The 13,003-nt window shown below is 55.0% G+C and overlaps 1 pseudogene; it reads left to right on the top strand.

Annotated features, from left to right (window-relative positions):
* Nucleotides 1-13,003, top strand: part of LOC136525653 (uncharacterized) — a 34,920-nt pseudogene that overhangs the window by 20,548 nt on the left and 1,369 nt on the right.

Below are 13,003 nucleotides of genomic sequence, written 5' to 3'. Positions count from 1 at the left end.
CTCCCTCTGCAACTCCAAGACCTTGCTATCAAGATAGCAGTTCCTGTTGCCTAGGTCAGCGGCTTTGTCCTATAAGTCAACGACCTCAGCTCTATGGACTTCTTCACGACGGTTGAGCTCGTCCTATAGCTTGGCAACTGCCTCAAACAGACTAGCTCGCTCCTGTGCTCCATGTGAGTCTCGCTCCTAGTACTCCCACAGAAGGGCCTGATCCTGACGTCTCCTCTGCTCCAGCTAGGTCACGTACCTATCCTGCTCTAGTAGGTGAATAGCTAAGATGTGAAGGCATCTGTCCTCCTCAGCAAAGATAACCCTACTGGCTATGAAACTCTGCTCACTAGGGGTAAGGCTGAGGTCGAGGGCTTAGGGAAGTAGGCGGAACTCTGTCGTCTTTAGGTGCTCGTAGTGGTCCCTTATCACTCTACGAAGTGCCTTGTGTGAGATAGCTCATAGTCCCTCCTCGACTATGTCCTCTATAGTCAACTCGGTGAAAGCTAGGACAGAAGGTAAGGTAGTGCTAGCTAGAAACTCGACTGAGGTGATAATCGGTCCTTCGATTCCTCCTTCCTGAGCTGGCTTTCCGATGCAGGTGACCTTGATAAGCTCATCAGGGACTCCTAACATGACGAGAACTCAGAAGAGGGTTGGTGTAAAACCCCTAAGCTCACGTAGGTCGAAGGTAAGCTTGGCGTGGTCTAGAGGTAGCGGTCCTAGAGGCGGCCAGTCGACGTTCGTGCCATCTGCATGTTTTAAGGAACAGGTGTTAGCAGGTCAATAATAGGTAAGCCTTGCATCAAAGTGAATGCAGGGTCAGTATATAACCGAAAGAAGGGATGTTCATGTCCTATTCTATCGTCCATTTCGGAGGGTTTCGTCCTATGGTCAAGTATGGCTCTGATACCAACTGAAGTGACCTGATTTCAATGAAGGGAAATCCACAGAGTTGAAGTGTAATAAGACCGTTTGTAGATCATATTACCTAAATTTCAGTCGAATACCACATCCATACAATGATAATATCAGAGTACATAAAGTGCAGAATTACATAAATTATTACATCGCCGTATTGGTGGAATCAAAAGTAGCATTCATTCAGAACAGCTTGAAGATAAGATCACCAAACTTGAGCGTAATAGGTGCTATGAGATTGGGTAGGATGTGGCACCTTCAGTGAAGTCATCTTCGTACTCCTCACGGTACTCTCGGTCCTCGTCCGTCTAGTTCTCCTCTGAGTCTACAAATGATCGTATTATAGTCGCATTAGCGACGTCTATAGAATAGCACAAAAGCAATGGAAATTCAAAAAGAGCCAAATGCACTCAAACATGGGTTCATTGCGTAGAGCTCGATTTTAGATGAATTTTAGTCCTGGTCTTGTATTTTTCTGAGTTCGCATGAATTAGTTATGAATTTCCGAAGTTTCAATCATTTCTGAAAATGATAAAGGTTGATTAATTCAGGGCTGACACGTGTCACGCTATGACTGGTCCATGTGGCATGCTAACATTAGTCAGTACGACATTAGCATGATGTCATCGTCTCGGTTATGTACTGATAGGTGGGGTTCCGTCGACGTCATCATGACGCCAGCATGACGTCATCTACGTCATCAGCTACTGACAGGTGGGACCAGGGGCTCTTGGATCACTGACATGTGGCCCTGGTCAACGATCAACATTGACCAGTCAATGGTCAATATAGGCCAGGCCTCGAAACTAGGCTGGTTGGGCCTAGATATGGGCTGGGCTTTGGCCCACCACGTGGCGCGCGCTGGTGCGGCCACATCGTCTTACTAGGCCACTAACGGCCCATGGTCCACGGGCGCAGGCGAGGCATGGCTCATGGTGAACCCGCCTGTGTTGGTCCATAGACTGTAGAGCCGGTCTATGAAGGACTTGGTCCACTTACTCCTTCCCAGGGTTTGGTTCACGTGCACGACATAGTCGTGGTCGGGGCTCGGCGGAGCTGCTCGGGACGTGGTCGACGTGGTCGTGGTCGGTGCTCGATGGACCTGCTCGGGACATGGTCGATGTGGTCATGGTCAGTGCTTGGCTGAGCTGCTCGGGACGTGGTCAACGTGGTCGTGGTCGGTGCTTGGCGGAGCTGCTCGAGACATGGTCGACGAGGGGAAAATCCCCTACTCTTTCCCGACAGGGCTTCCGTCGGCGATGAGGTCACCAGCGAGCCTTACCCATGGCATTGGTGTTCAATTAAGGTAGGCAAAAGCATCGCCAAGCCTCGGCAAGTGCAACGGTGGGGTCAAGGTGGTGGCTGGGGCTTCCTAGAGTCCCGGCCACGGTGAACGGCGACATGGGATCGTCGGTATGTATGGACAGGGCTACAGTGATAGCGAGAGTCTAGTTGGAGGAGCGTGTGGGCTCCACAGTGCTTCTACGGCCATGGTGGGTGTGTTGAAGGAGCTCCTGGTGCTCCTAGTGGCTCCAACCATGGTGGTGGGGGCAAAACAGAGGCAGTGGCGCTCCGACGAGGTGCGGTGCGGCAACGCAGGGCTCTAGTGGGCTTCTTCCTTGGCTAAGATGGGCATGGTGTGTCTCTCATCATGGCGGTGCCAGTCGGGGTGTCAACATCGCTTTTTACTGCGACGTAGAAGACGTGGTGGTCTCGCCATGGTTGTGCTCTCGGCCATGGTGAGCATGCTCGTGCATGTGTGCTCCTGTTTCGATGTACAACGTCATGGCTAGGGTCCTCCTTTTGGCTGATGGTAGCACGCATGGCACATACTTGGTCTCAGCAAGCATGGCCATGGCAGTCTCCCTCGGTAACCAGTTGGGCTAGGCCAGAGCTCGAAGCTTCAGCCATGTTTCTATCATGGCGGTGCACGTTCCATTTGGCTAGGGAGGTGGTCTCAGCAAGATGGCTCACCATTGGGTTCATGGCAGTAGGGTGGCAGTGTGGTGGCGAGGCGAGGCTATGATGAGGTGATGTAGTGCCATGCCGAGCAGCTACGTCGCTGTAGCTGATCGGGGCGGCGCTCCTCGCTCTAGCGAGGTCCTCCCCACAGCGGCTTCCTTCTCCACCTTGCTTCTCCCTCCTCCCTCTCTCTCGGCTTAACGCTGTGTGGTGCTATGCCACCAGCGGCGGTGGTGAATGGGCTGAGGGTTAGGTCTCATGGATGTTGGCTTTTTATAGCCGAGCTCCAAGGGTTCCAATGGCGGACAACGATCGGGCGGTGGTGATGCGTGCGGCGCATCCGACGGTTTGCGTGCGGTAGTGTAGGCGCGGCGCAAGGGAAATAGGGTCATGCAATGTGCGTGACCCTAGGCCCATGCGCTGCCACGCTGGTCGGCTCCTGATCACGTGGGGAGAATGCGTGGGCGAGGGGAAGAAGACGCTACTGTGCTGACAAGCGGGGTCAGGTCGTCAGGCGCTTGGCATGATGTGGCTGTGTGCGACGTGTGATGGCTGATGAGCAGGCCTGGCTCGTCAGTGGCTGTGCGCGTGTGGGCAGCGATGCTAGGCCGGCTTCATGGGCTACGCACGTGGAAGGGCAGGCGAGGCTTCGGCTGGGCTAAGCTGCTGCCTCCCTCTTTTCTTTATTTTATCCTTTGAGTTGAGTATTAATTGTTTGAAGGTTTATCAATTATTAAAGAAGTTAGTCACATATCACATAAGCAATGAAAGTCCAAATCACATGTTACAATAATAATTATGCATGCAAGGTTTTACGTGTTGGGGATTTAAACACTCATATATGACATGGGTCATGATATGGTTATGAAAATGACTACTTAGATTATACTTACATGCAATACCTAGGGTTGGCTCCTACACATGGCACTCAACATTGCATGGGGTCAAAACAAAAATTTGTAGTTGTGATTTTTGGTGTGTGGATTTTTGGGTTGTTACACTTGAGGCTGAGATCGGGGAGCACAACGCGCTGAAGAGTGCCACCTGTACCATATGCGAGGCCCTGGAGGTTGAGAGGGCCTAGTCAGGTAGCTCCCTTAAGAGCCGCTTGGTCGCGTTGAGCGGCCAAGTGCGTGAGCGACTCTAGGGGGCACTACACGCGGGCGTCAAGCGTGCCCTGGCCGTCATCTCCTCGCACTACGCCCGAGGTCACGATGGCTATGTCTTGCCCGAGGATGACGAGGAGGCCGACGAGGAGGTCGCAAAGCTGATGGAGGCAGCTGAGGGCCCCGGCACGGCGCTGGCCAGGCTGTTTGAAGAGGAGGTGATCCCTCTCCCACCGTCCACCGATGCTGGAGACCCCGAGCCCTGACCTGGGCCCAAGAGGCCATGTAAATAAATTAGGGATTATATTACCATATCATAACGCTGGTGGCCTATCGAGGCCTTTTTGAAATACTTATGCGTCTATGCTTCTTAATCGTTTTTCTTTGTTGTATTTCCGAGCGTCTACCCTCTGTCTTGTTTCTAAGCATATCACTTGCAAACGACTTCCTCGGAGCCTAAGCTGTCCCTAGGGCGAAAAGGTGGTGAGGGAGTGCCATAGCCCGGAGGCGTAGGCCGTCTCGCGACTCGGCTGACCTTTTGGCCCTGAGACAGACTTTCGGTCCTTAGGTCTTTTACAATTGACTTGTCAGAGCGTGATAGAGAGTTTGGCGTAGTTTTTTTTTTCAAAAAATGACTAAAAAATGGTGCGTGGGAGTTAGGGGGGAGTCCCCCCCTTCTAGCCCCTAAGGGAGGCTCGGTTTTACAAAGGCAGAGCCGAGTCTCCCTAATGGAGTTATCGTATCGCTGAGGCCCTTGATGGGCCTAGGGGGTTTCTCGAAAAATTAGGACAACTAAAGAACGCTTCTTAATTGTATTTCGAGAAACAATGTATACAATGCTTGGAAATTTAAGGGTAGAAGCGACGTAGATGTTCTATGTTCCAAGTGTTGGTGAGGATTTTGCCCTTCTTGTTGGCTAGCTTGTTGGTTCCGGGCTTCAGCACTTGGGCGATGATGTATGGTCCTTCCCACGACGGGGTGAGATTGTGGCGGCCCTTGTTGCTCTGCCTCAGGCTCAGCACCAGGTCGCCCACCTTCAGGTCTCAGCTTCGAATGCGCCGGGCTTGGTAGCGTCGCAGGGCTTGCTGATACTTGGCCAAATGTAGCAGCGCAACATCTCGGGCTTCCTCCAGTTGGTCGTGGGCGTCTTCGTGGGTGGTGCGGTTACTTTGCTCGTTGTAGGTCTGTAGCCTCGGAGAACTATATTCCAAGTCAGTGGGGTGGATGGCCTCGGCTCCGTAGACTAGGAAGAACGGTGTGAACCCCGTGGCTCAGCTTGGGGTGTTCCTCAGACTCCAGATGACCGAAGGGAGTTCGGCAAGCCATTTCTTGCCAAATTTCTTCAATTGGTTGTATATTCTTGGTTTGAGGCCTTGTAGGATCATGCCGTTGGCACGCTCTACTTGGCCATTTGTCCTAGGGTGTCCTACGGCCAACTAGGCCACACAGATGTGGTGGTCATCACAGAACATCAGGAATTTTTGGCCGGTGAATTGTGTCCCATTGTCGGTGATGATGGTGTTCGGAACCCCGAACCTGTGGATGATATCGGTGAATAACAGCACCGCTTGCTCGGACTTGATTCGATTGATCGGATGTGCCTCGATCCACTTGGACAACTTATCGATTGCTACCAGCAGATGGGTGTAGCCCTCGGGGGCCTTCTGTAGAGGCCCAACCATGTCGAGCCCCCACATGGCGAACGACCATGTGATAGGGATGGTTTGGAGGGCTTGAGTCAGGAGGTGCGTCTGCCGTGCGTAGTACTGGCACCCCTCGCAGGAGCGTACGAGCTTGGTGGCATCAGCAACCGCTATTGGCCAGTAGAACCCTTGGTGGAAGGCATTTCCGACGAGCGTCCGAGGTGCCGCATGGTGCCCGCAGGCTCCCACGTGCAAGTCCCAAAGTAGGGCTCGACCTGCCTCGGTAGTGATGCATCGTTGGAGGACGCCAGATGGGCTTCGCCTGTATAATTCGCCGTCACTGAGAACATAAGTCTTGGCTCGCCGAGCAAGCCACCAGGCTTCGGTCCTATTAGTGGGAAGCTCTCCTCGGACGAGGCAATCAAGGAACGGGACTCGCCAGTCCGTGCCCTGGTTGGCTTCGGGAGGCTCCGTGTTAACTTCCATGACCTCGGGCTCAGCCGAAGGAGTCTCGGCGACAGAGGGGGCCCCGAGCCCTGCAGGGGGCTCGACCGCTGGGGCCTCCTCCATCGCCAAGGCACAGTCGATGGAAGGTTTGTGGAGGTCTTTGACGAAGACGTTTGGGGGAACCGGAGCCCACGCCGACGCCATCTTTGCTAGTTCGTCCGCGACCTCGTTGAATTTGCACGCGATGTGGTTGAGTTCGAGACCATCGAACTTGTCTTCAAGGCGATGTACCAGCTTGTAGTATGCCTCCATTTTGAGGTCATGGTAGTTCGACTCCTTCATCACTTGATCGACAACGAGCTGCGAATCGCCCCGTACGTCGAGACGCCGTACTCCAAGTTCGACGGTGATTTGGAAGCCATTGACGAGGGCTTCATACTTGGCTGCGTTGTTGGAGGCGGCGAAGTGGAGCCGAATCATGTAGCACATGTGTACTCCGAGGGGTGAGATGAAGAGTAGACCTGCACCCGCCCCGGTCTTCATCAGGGACCCATCGAAGTATATGGTCCAGCATTCCACCTGGACTTGGGCAGGTGGCAATTGGATGTCGATCCACTCTGCCACAAAATCGACCAAGACCTGAGACTTGATTGCTTTCTGAGGCACAAAGGATAGAGCCTCCCCCATGAGTTTGATGGCCCACTTGGCTATCCTACCCAAGGTCTCCCGGTTATGGATTATCTCCCCTAGGGGGAAAGACGACACCACGGTTACCGAGTGGGATTCGAAGTAGTGACGCAGCTTGCGTCGAGCCAAGACTACGGCGTAGATTAGTTTCTGGATGTGGGGGTAGCGTGTTTTGGTCTCTAAGAGTACTTTGCTGATGAAGTAAATAGGTCATTGGATGGGTAGAGCATGCCCCTCTTCCTGCCTTTCAACTACTATAGCCACGCTGACCACTTGGGTCGTTGCAATGACGTAGAGCAAGAGAGCCTCACCCTTGGCTGGTGGTACCAGGACGAGAGGATTGGTGAGCAATGCCTTGAGTTTGGCGAGGGCTTCTTCAGCCTCGAGGGTCCAAGAAAAGCGTTCTGATTTCCTCAAGAGGTGATACAGAGGCAAGCCTTTTTCGCCAAGGCGCGAGATGAAGCGGCTCAGGGCCGCAAGGCATCCCATAATCCTCTATACTCCCTTGAGGTCTCGAATCGGCCCCATGTTGATCACGATCGAGACCTTCTCTGGGTTGGCCTTGATGCCGCGTTCCGAGACTATGAATCCTAAAAGCATGCCTCGGGGGGCCCCGAAGACACACTTTTTAGGGTTAAGCTTGATGCCCTTTTCCCTGAGGCATCTGAAGGCTACTCCCAAGTCGCTGACGAGATTACTGGTCTTCCTAGACTTGACCACAATGTCGTCCACGTAGGCCTCAACGGTCCGCCCGATGTGCTCACTAAAGACATGGGTCATGCACCACTGGTATGTGGCTCCTGCATTTCTGAGGCCGAACGGCATAGTCACATAACAGTTCATGCCAAATGGTGTGATGAAAGAAGTCACGAGCTAGTCAGACTCTTTCATCTTGATCTGATGGTAACCGGAATATGCATCAAGGAAGGTTAGGGTTTCACATCCCGCAGTGGAGTCGATGATTTGGTCGATTCGGGGTAATGGGAAAGGGACTTTTGGATATGCTTTGTTTAGACCGATGCAGTCTACACACATTCTCCACTTCCTATTTTTCTTCTTAACTAATACGGGATTAGTTAACCACTCCGGGTGGGATACTTCTTTGATGAACCCAGCCACCAACAGCTTCTATACCTCCTCACCGATGGCCCTGCGCTTTTCCTCATCGAATCGGCATAGACGTTGCTTCACCGGTCTGGAGCCGGCCCGGATGTCTAAGGCATGCTCGGCGACCTCCCTCGGTATGCCCGGCATGTCCGAGGGACTCCATGCGAACATGTCAGCATTCGCATGAAGAAAGTCAACGAGCATGGCTTCCTATTTGATGTTGAGGATGGCGCTGATCCTCAGCGTCTGATCATCGTGGCAGGTGGGGTCGACCGGGATAAGCTTGATGGCCTCCGTGGGCTCAAAAGTCCTAGCGCGATGCTTGGAGTCAGGCGCCTTGCTACCGAGTTGGTCGAGGTTAACGATGAGGGTCTCAGCTTCTATGATAGCCTCGGTGTACTCGATGCACTCGACGTCGCAGTCGTTTGCATGCTCGTACGTGGACTCGATAGTGATGACACCATTGGGGCCCGACATCTTGAGCTTGAGGTACGTGTAGTTGGGGACCGCCATGAACTTGGCATAGCACGGCTGCCCTAGGATGGCATGGTAACTGGTAAGTTCCCTTGAACCCAACCACCTTGAAGGTGAGGACCTCCTTGTGGTAGTTGGTGGGAGTACCGAAGCAGACGGGCAGGTCGACGCGCCCAAGGGGTCGCGTGCGTTTCCCCGGCACAATGCCGTGGAAAGACGCGGCGCCACCCCGGAGCTGCGACTGGTCGAGCTCCAGGAGTTCTAGGGTGTTGGCGTAGAGGATGTTGAGGCCGCTGCCTCCGTCCATCAATACCTTAGTGAGCCGGGTGTTGCCGATGATGGGGTCGACGACAAGTGGGTACTGCCTAGGATTTGGGACATAATCGGGATGGTCGTCCTGGTCAAAGGTGATTGCCTCCTGAGACCAGTTGAGGTACTGGGGAGCGGCCACCTTCACCGAGAAGACCTCCCGGTGCTCCCTCTTCCGCTGGCATGCCATGAGGCACACTGAAGGTCCGCCGAAGATCATGAATGCGTTGTGCACCTCGGGGAAACTGTCGTCCTTATCGTCGTCCCTATCGCCGGTGCCCCCTCCCCTTGGCATCGTTGTCTAGGAGCCCGAGCTTGGCATAGTAATGCTGGAGCATGGTGCACTCCTCGAGGGCATGCTTCACCGGGCCCTGGTGGTAAGGGCAGGGTTTCTTAAGCATGTCGTCGAAGAGCCCAGGGCCTTTGGGGCCTCGGGGATTCTTGCGCTCTACGGCCGTGACTAGGCCAGCCTTGAGGACTTCTTGCTTCCCCTGGCAACCCTTCTTCTTTTTCTTGGGGAGGTGGGGAGCTGAGGCCTCGAGGGCCTCGTCCCTCCGCTTCTCCTTGGCGTCGTTGTCGAGGAAGATGGCCCCAACGGCCTCTTCACCCGAGGCGAAGTTGGTGGCGATGTCGAGGAGCGCGTTCGCTGAGGTCGGCATGTTCCGGCCCAACTCTCAGACTAGGTCTCGGCAGGTGGTGCCAGAAAGGAAAGCTTGGACAATTTTCGAGTTGCCAATGCTTGGCAACTCAGTGCATTTCTTGGAGAAGCACCGGATGAAGTCTCGAAGAGACTCATCCGGGCCCTGGCAATAACTTTTGAGGTCCCAAGAGTTCCCAAGGCGCACGTATGTGCCCTAAAAGTTCCCAACAAAGACCCTTACCAAGTCGCGCCAGTCGTGGATCTATGAGGGAGGGAGGTGTTCGAGCTAGGCTAGTGCTGAGTCTAACAGGAACAACGGGAGGTTGCGGATGATGAGCAGGTCATCGTCTGTGCCGCCTAGCTGACAAGCCAGGTGGTAATCAGCCAACCAAAGTTTGGGATTAGTCTCACCGCTGTACTTCATGAGGTTGGCCCGTTGCCAAAACCGGGCCGAGAAATGAGCAACGCGGATTGCTTTGCTAAAAACTCGAGGGCCAGGTGGCTTAGGAGAAGGACCGCGGTCCTCCCCACTGTCGTAGCGGCCTCCTCGGTGCGGATAGAAGCCCCGGGCGGGCCCCTCATTGTCGTGGCGCCATCGCCTACTGACCACCTTGTGGTCATCCTGCGCCTCACGTTGGTTGCCGAGGCGATCGTGCAGCAAGGGGACCCTGTTGATTATCGGTGCCCGAGCGAGCTCAGGACGAACCGAGGCCTCCCTATCCTACCAAAGCGGTGCCGTGGGAAGGTCTGAGGCGCCTTCGCGCCGTCGGGAGGCGGAACTCTCGGCCTGCTGCACCACGGTGGTCTTGAGGAGATCTCGGAGCTCGCCGCGGACCCGTCGCCCCTCCGTGGTAGAGGGCTCGAGCATCGTTCGGACTAGCATCGCCGCAGCCGCGACGTTTTGGCTAGCGCAATTGAAAATTGGGGGTTGCTCACCCCCTTCGTTGTCGTTAATGCGGTGGTGGACATCGCGGGCCCTCCGTCGGGCTCCTCCACAATCGCCGCGACCTTGCTACTCCTGCTCGAGAGTGTCTCGGAGCTACTGCAGAAGGAGTCGGTCTTGTTCGACCTTGGCTGGAAACTCTTGGAGCTATTCTAGGTCTGGGCGCCGAAGTTGTCCGGGGGCAAGGTTTCCGTTCCGCGCTGCCGGTGGGACAGTGCGTGATGGTGTGGCATCGCCTGCTCCCGGGCGAAGCGGGGAACGGTTGCCTGCCCCCTCGTCCTCATCGCTCATGCTCGGCATCTCAAGTCCGACATGGAAGCACTCACGAGTAGGATCGTAAGTGCCTTCATCGTCATAGTAGGAGTAGCCGAAGTAGTAGTCGCTCATGGCCAGGTAGCGGCGCAGGGCTTCAGGGTCACAAAGTCCAGAGAAGTCCGCTCCGGCCCATGCCTCGTCCTCCTCTGAGGAGTCAGCGTGGGTGTGAGTCAAAGTCATGGTGCCAAAGTCGAGGGCGAAGCGTTGATGGCGTCCTGAGGGCTCTGCGTGAGCAGAAACGTAGGCGGAAGCATAGGTGGCGGTGGCATTTCTCAACCCAAAGGGGTACGGGGATGGTACCATCGCCGGGCTTTGCTCTGCCGAAGTCGACTCCTCAGGAGGTGGCGGGCAGGGCTCGAGGACGGGGCATCATTGTGCGCCACCGGCATTTTTCCCTTGTTCAGGCTCAGGCTAGACAGGTCCCTGACCAGGGACCTTGTGCCAACAGCTAGGCGTGGGATACCGGTGGAGTGCGACGCGTCACCCAGAGCTTGCGCGGTGCCGGGGCCGCCCCGCTCGCGTCGTGCCTGGCGAGTGCAACGAGAGCGGCCGCCCGGGCGCCGTCTGCGCTCGGGCTACTAATGCGTGATGTTGTCGTCGGTTGGTGGGGCTCGCGGCGTGAGGAGTACCATATCGTACTCACATCCTAGAGACATGAACTCTAGGCTCCCGAACCAGATCACCGTGCCGAGACGCAGTGGTTGTACGGGGTCTGCCATCCGGAACTTGTTAGGATGATGAAGCTGACACACAGAATCCCCCTACCTAGCGCGCCAACTCTCGGTGTTTCGGACCGGTGGTTCCTCGACCAACTAGTAAAAATGTACTACGTGCTCATAATTCCGGATGGTGATGCAAAGAGACAAGGTTTATACTGGTTCAGGCAATAGGTGCCCTACATCTAGTCTGAGAAATCGATCTTGTATTCCTTGCACCGAAGTGCTTGTAGTAGGGGGTTACAAGCAGGGTGAGAGAGGGAGCTGGTCCCAGGTCTCGGTGTGGGGCGGTGTGGATTGCTTGAGATGTTGATCTCCAGCAGTGGGGAAGAGTGCGTGTTATAAAGTATCGAGCGTGTGTTTGTCTACCTTGTGAGCTCATGAGCCTGAACTGGTCATCCCTAGAAACGGCCCCGGTCCCTCCCTTTTATAGTAAAAGGGGGGACAGGGATGATACATATGTTAGCTACATGACGTCGTGCGAACAGAGGCGGCATGTCCGAGCCCTGTAGCATGTTACTGTGGTGGCATGGTTGATGGAGTGGTCCTGCCCTTGAAATGATGGAGCAACGCGCCGGTCACATCCGATCCTACGCGACGTGGGAGCTCCAGTGATGGCTTGACGCAGGGCCTGGCAAGTGACGTGCTGGTTGCTGTGTGTTGACCGCGTGAAGAGCCAAGGCTTAGTTGGTGCCGAGGCCGAGCCATCGTGGAGGGGCTCGGCGGGCGCAAATCCCGAGGTTGTCGAGACCCTAAAGTAGAATGCCGAGGCGTGGAGGGAGCGGTTGGTCCTGTACACTGATTCCGAGGCTATAGTAACCCAGGACTCCCCACGCCGCGCTGTTCCTGGAGCAGGGGTTAGGTAGCATAGTGCGGTATGGGTGTCAGTCGTGGGCACAGTGCTAAGCACAGCGGCCAGTAACCCCTGCCCTTTCCGGTCCTGGATGGCATGGCTTCGATGTGACTGGCGTCTCGTCGGCCACTCCGCTGTGTCGAGCCGTCGTTCGGCTGATATCGCGGGAGTGGTTGGTCGCATTAATTGGTCGTGATGCTCTGTTGGGGAGATCGGTCAAGGCAGAGGCGACGGGGTTATTGCCGAGCCGGCTTCGAGCGGGACGGAGATTCGACGTCTCGTCCGAGGCCGTACACGCGGGGCCTCGGGCGAGACGGAGAATCGGATCCCCAGCCGAGGCCTTTCGTGTGAGACCTCGAGCGAGGCGGAAATTCGGTAGGCCGTCCGAGGCCTTCCGTGCGAGGCCTCTAGCGAGGCGGAGAGTAGGTGGCCTCGGACATGGCCGGGGTTTAGCCAATAGTTGTCCCTTGGCTTTGATTTTTGACGGGGTCTAAGCGAATTTTTCGATTGTTGCTTAGGGGACCCCTTATCGTAGTACCCGACACCTGGTTTGCTCCCCAACAATATTTATGGGGATGAGATCACTATTACACTTCTGGTTTCTAGCAACGTAAGTTCACACCTCAAACACTCATATGAAATGCCCTATACTGTTGTTTGCACTGGGTTTGATGTGTCCCGGTCGCGGTTAGTGGGCTTCTACACATACTTTTAATCTTACAAATAGAACTGCAGAGCAGCAAAGGTTAAGAGTGGCTTGCCACATCGTGGCAGTCCACCATATAGTTATTTCAGAAACTCCGACATGACTAAATTAGGAATGCACCAAACAGGCAGTGGATTAAAGTTATCTTAGGAAAGTGGTTTGAAACAGATTTCATTCAATGAACAG

This window comes from Miscanthus floridulus, chromosome 19 (genome assembly GCF_019320115.1).
Source record: "Miscanthus floridulus cultivar M001 chromosome 19, ASM1932011v1, whole genome shotgun sequence".
Taxonomy (NCBI): Eukaryota; Viridiplantae; Streptophyta; class Magnoliopsida; order Poales; family Poaceae; genus Miscanthus; species Miscanthus floridulus.
The sequence above is the reverse complement of the archived record's forward strand: the minus strand, read 5'-3'. Positions and strand labels throughout refer to the sequence as shown.